The following is a 5683-nucleotide window of genomic DNA, read 5'->3' as shown; positions in this document are numbered from 1 at the left end:
ACTGTAAGGACCTACCAGAGATTCCAAAGATAAAATTCACAAACAGTTGGCCCCCTCATAACAGGATCTTCTTGGAGCTTCTAATTCTCAGATTTTCCCACACTGAACCTCCAGCAAGTCTTCAACGATAGTTTAGGTTTTCCTAACCCAGTACTGGTTCCAGTGGAGGTTTCTGCTTGTTCCCATTCCAGTAAGTCCTGGTTCTCTGTATCTAACTGTTCTTCACTTTTTAAGACAATAATTTTCCCTGTGACCTCATTTCTCTGATGGCTCTGGAAGAGTTGTTGATTTTTCAGTGTGTTCCACTTTTTATTTGTGGTTAGGGCAGAACGACAACTTCCCAACTCCTTATACATCTGATTGGAAATTAGAAGTCTTACTCTTGCTACCAAGTATTTAACACTTCTGTCAAAATAAGTACTTTAAAATATTATCTCGGGCTGGGATTGTGGCTCAGTAGTAGAGTGCTTGCCTAGCATGAGTGAGGCACTGGGTTTGATTCCGGCACCACACAAAAAAAATATTATTTCATGCTGGGTGCTGTGGCCCAAGCCTATAATCCCATCGGCTTGGGAGGTTAAGGATTGGGAGGATTTCAAGTTCAAAGCCAGCCGCAGCAAAAGTGAGGTGTTAAGCAACTCAGTGAGACCCTGTCTCTAAATAGAATACAAAATAGGGCTGGGGATGTGGCTCAGTGGTAGAGTGCCCCTGAGTTCAATCCCCAGTACCCCTTCCCTGCAAAAATTATCTCATTTAATCCTCACATCAATTCCCTGAAATAATACTATTATCCCATTCTGTAGAAGTGATTCTTCTGACTCAGCAAGAATGAAGAGATTCTTTCAGGATCACACAGAAACAGGATTTGAACCTAAATCTGTTTATGATTTACCTATCACCCTGCTTCTCAGAACTAAGCAGATTTGCGATAGGGCTTGAGGCCCAGAAGAAGACACAAGCCTGAAACAGAGTCAGGAGCTCTGGTCAAAATGGCGAAAGAGACTAAGAAGGTTCTCAGGACTCATTCTTGGCAGGCCATCCACCAGACCAGATTCTTCCCCTTCCCAGTTGTGTCATCTTGGGCAAGCCATTTTCTCTCTTCTAGCCCCAAACAAGCAACGGCAAATGGTAACTGCTCAAAGTAAGTGGAAGTTTTTCTTGTTGTTTCTAGGTAGTGGTTAATGTTGCCAGCCAGGAGGCTGCAGGTGCCAATTTCCCTCCAGCCCTGGTCAGGTGAGATCAGTAACTGGAGAAGTCGGGGCTGTCAGAGGAAGGCATCCTGACCCCAGCGAGGATGCTGGTGGAGGTGGAAGTGTTGGAACCTCAGTGAGAATCATTCTGCTGACAAAGTTATAGTGAGATATACCCGCTCTGGCTTCCCACAGGACATGCTGGTTACCTCTTGACCCTGACTGCTGATCTGGTTGGCACCCACTGCTTGAGAGCCTGAGAGTACAGAAGGACTGATACCACTGATCCTTCTGTGGAGCCAGGTGTGACAGCTGGTATAAAGGAGAAAAAATATTGCAGCTCCAGCTCAGAGTCAACTCTAACACTTCCTGACCAACCCTAATGCCAACGCTGATGCCAGCAACTCTTGCTTCTGGTCAGGATGGAGTAAGAGGTTTATCCTCCCACCTGAAACAACTGAAAAAAAAAAAAAAAAACAGATTGAAGGAGTGGCACTCAAGACATTTCATATTGGGCAATGATGAACAGTGACCACTGAGAGAAGGGAAGGAAAACAAGGTAATGTCTAAGAGTGACTTACCACCTAGAGAAAGGTCCCAGGCCATGGCCCAGAGGTAGGGGAACTCAGGCAGTGCCGTCCCTCTGAATTGACAAGATATGACTGGGAGTCAGGGAGAAACCAAAGAGGCTAGAGTTTGTAGGGCAGAATGTTGGAGAGATGAGAGCTGCAGAGAAACAGCTCCGGAGATATGAAGCTTCCTTTCAACGAATCAGTTGAGTATTGATCAGCCAGGATTGCCTGAGGCTAGGGAAAGAACCCCCCAAAACAGTAAGAGGGAACAGTGATCCAAACTTACACAGGGTGAGAAACAGTTGACTTTTGATAGCTAGAGCAAAAGGCCTCTTAATTCAAGGGGAGTCAATTAGAGTACTAAGAAGGGTCTTGGCTGAGTAGTGGAGAAAAATTAACCTTCTGCTAAATCCAACTCTGGTCCCACCTAAGAAGAGATCAAATAGTTTCCAAGTAACTTTATTACTTCTCAGAACAAACTCAAGATTCTTTATAGAAATATAAACATAAATAAGATCCAACAAGTTAAAATTCACAAATGTTGGGCATTAAGTCAATAGTTACCAGGAATGTGAAGAAGCAAGAAGACACTACCCATAAATAAGATTAATTAATCAATCCATTGACACTGCTCCAGAAATGACATTGATAGTAAAATCAGTAGGCAATAACATTAAAATGGTTATTATGATGATATTTCTACTGATTATAAGCTAGGAAAAAAAAAAGAAGATTGACTATGTAGAGACGTGGACATTTTTTAAAAGACCCAAAGAAAACTTTGGGAGATAAGATGAAAAAACACAGTGTCTGAGATGAAAAATACAATGGATAGAAATAATGACAGATTGAACACTGCAGAAGAGATTCATGAACTTGAAGGCAAATTATAGAAACTACACAAAATGAAAAACACAGAGAAAAAATCTTCCCCCCACAACAATATTTCAGTGAAGAGCAAGACAACTCCAAACATATAAATTGCTAGTGCAATAAAATAAATAAATAATTGGTAACTAAGATTGCAAAGGAAGATGTAAAACTGCTTTTATTTACACACCACATGATTGCCTATGTGGAAAATCCCATGGAGTCCCCCCACACACACACACACAAATACTAGAATCAGTGAGTTTAGCAAGGATGTAGGCTATAAGATAAATGTACAAAAAAGTCAATTATGGGGCTGGGGTGTGGCTCAGTGATAGAGCTTTTGGCTAGTGTGTGTGAGTTCCTGGGTTAAATCATAGCACTTCAAAATAATAAAAATAAAAATAAATAAATCAAAATAAAAACTCAATTATGTTTTTTACCTATTATCAACAATCTAAATTTGAAATTTTAAAAAAATTAATGGCATCAAAATATAAAATAGTTAGGATAAATCTGATACAATATAGGTAAGACCTGGACACTAAAATGATAAAATACGGGTGAGATAAAACAGCACTGTCTATAAAAGAAAAATTAATCAATTTGATTTTATCAAATTTAAAACTTAATGTTCTTAGGAAGATATTGTTAAGAAAATGAAGATGCTGCACCTAATTAAGCTGATTAGGTTACTTTATTTGTGGTGGCCCAGTGTGCAGTGGCTGCAGACAGCAATCTCCTAGTCTGTTGCTTGTATGGGTTGCCCCAAGGGACCCTGGAGACAGCACTTTCTGTGGATGTTCATATTTCTGATCTCATGATGTCCCTAATCTTGGCTCCAGACAGGTATGCGTGGTGCCTTTGGGAAACCCCAAAGCACAGTGGCCAGGGTTCACATTGGCCAAGTCACCATGTCTATCTGCACCAAACTGCAGGACAAGGACCATGTGATTGAGGCCCTATGCAGGGCCAACTTCAAGTTCTCCCAGAAAGATTTACATCTCAAAGAAGTGGGGCTTTATCAAGTTAAATGCTGATGAATTTGAAGACATGGTGACTGAGAAGAGGCTCATTCCTTATGGCTGTGGGGTCAAATATATCACCAATTGTGGTCCCTTGGACAAGTGGCAGGCCCTGCACTCATGAGGGCTTCCACTGTACTGTCCCCCTCTTAATCTCACATACACCAATAAATCCTGTATTGTATATAAAAAAAAAAGCAAGAAAAAAATGATAAGTCACAAACTGAGAGGAAAAAAGAATCACACATCTGGCAAGGGATTTGTTTTCCGACTAGAACTCAGCATTAAGAAAACAAACAACCCAATAAAAATATGGGCAATAATTTAAACAGACACTTCACCAAAGAAAATATATGGATGCTAATAAGAACATGAAAAGAAGCTTGATATCCTAGTTGTTAGGAAAATGCAAATTAAAACTTAAAGTGATGCCACTACGCATCTATTGGAATGTCCGATATTGAAAAGTCTGGTCATATTAAATGTTGGGGAAGATGCGGGACAAGTAGACTTCTCATATAGGCTGGTGGTGATGAAATGGCATAATGAAATGGCGTAACTTCTATGGGAAAACAGTTTGATGATTTCTTAAAAAGTCAAACATACACTTAGCATATTATTCCACTTCTAATTATTTACCCGAGGGAAAAGACTGCATTACAAAAGCTTGTTCATAAATATTTATAGCACCTTCATTGGTAATAACTAAACACTGGAAGTAATCCAGATCCCAGGGCTATGGAAATAGGATAAGCTATTAACCTAGGGATTACTTAGCAGAAGGCTTAAACAGAGGCACAGGGAGTGTGGAACACTGGAGTCGGAGGCTTCTGGGTGCTTCTGTTACTTATGAGGACAGTGAGTTTGTAGAAATGACTTTCTAGACCCTCAGAGTTCTCATCTTTGAGAGGGCCTGATAATAACAGACCCACCTCACAGTCCTGTCTGGAAGATGAAAGGGTCTAGAAGCATATGTCACGGCTCAGAGCAGGTTTTTCCCTGTCTTTGCTTCCATCCTCACTCTCACCACTGTCATCACCATCACCATCATCAACAGCAACACTGGGGAATGCCTTTCTGGGGGTGTAAGTTTGATCTGATCTAATGGGTTGGGGAGGGCTATTGTTTCATATGGCAGAATCACTAGGGGCACTCAAAAATAAGACCCTATGGCGCCAGCCAGTAATACTCTGAGCCAGTGTTTCTCACTCCCTAGCACCAGAAGTAAGTTAGATTGGTTTCAGTCAATCCTCATTGTCCACCCTCTGTCTACAGCCAGGTGTCTAGGGTTGGCTCTGAACCAAATCAGAGCCAGGGGAAAGCAAGGAGACATCCAGGGAATATTCCCGAGAAAGACAACTGGCGGCTCCTCCTCCTCCTCCTCCTCCTCCTCCTCCTCCTCCTCCTCCCCCCCCTCCTCCTTTTTTCCCCCTCCTTTTTCATTCCATAACTGCTATCAGGGAGATTCTTTTTGTGGAAAGACACAGAAAGAGCAGGGAGTCTTTCTTTTAGCAGAATGGTGATGGGTGATGGGAAGAATGGGCCTGTTACTGCAGAGATCAGAGTGGATCAAGGGAAACACCCTTCCCCATTCTTTTATTTTTATTATTGTTTTTTTAAAATATGGACTGGTTCATGAATTTGCATGTTACCCTTGCATAGGGACTGTAGCTAATCTCTGTGTTGTTCCAATTTTAATATATGTGTTGCTGACGTGAGCCACTTCCCTATTCTTTATGATATTGTTTGAGACACCCGAAGCCAAGGAATAATCTTTTTCCTACCCCGGTTTTCATTCATTTATTTGACCAATACATACTATATGTGTCAGACACGGTTCTAGGAGTAAGTTGAATTACGGTTTCTGTGATCATAATCCTAAATCTAGTCTTAACCTCTTAGTCATGAACCAGAACTTTGACCCTTTTCTAGTGAAAAGCTTGTAGTGGCAAGAAACAAAGGGCCAGCCACTCACGCTGACTCAGTCAGAGGGGCATTAATGTAAGAATCTGCATGGGGCACAGAG

At 41.4% G+C, this 5683-nt stretch overlaps 1 non-coding gene and 1 pseudogene across 1 annotated transcript; one reads left to right on the top strand and one right to left on the bottom strand.

Moving 5' to 3' along the window:
* Positions 1–3300: 3300 nt before the first annotated feature.
* Positions 3301–3422, top strand: LOC125610408 (annotated as a pseudogene).
* Positions 3423–5274: 1852 nt separating this feature from the next.
* LOC125610472 lies at positions 5275–5380 on the bottom strand. Its single transcript, XR_007340489.1, has one exon. It is a non-coding gene; the product is annotated as a U6 spliceosomal RNA (small nuclear RNA).
* Positions 5381–5683: the final 303 nt, after the last annotated feature.

The sequence above is a fragment of the Marmota marmota genome, unplaced genomic scaffold, assembly GCF_001458135.2.
Source record: "Marmota marmota marmota unplaced genomic scaffold, marMar, whole genome shotgun sequence".
In the NCBI taxonomy this organism is placed as follows: Eukaryota; Metazoa; Chordata; class Mammalia; order Rodentia; family Sciuridae; genus Marmota; species Marmota marmota.
The sequence above is the reverse complement of the archived record's forward strand: the minus strand, read 5'-3'. Positions and strand labels throughout refer to the sequence as shown.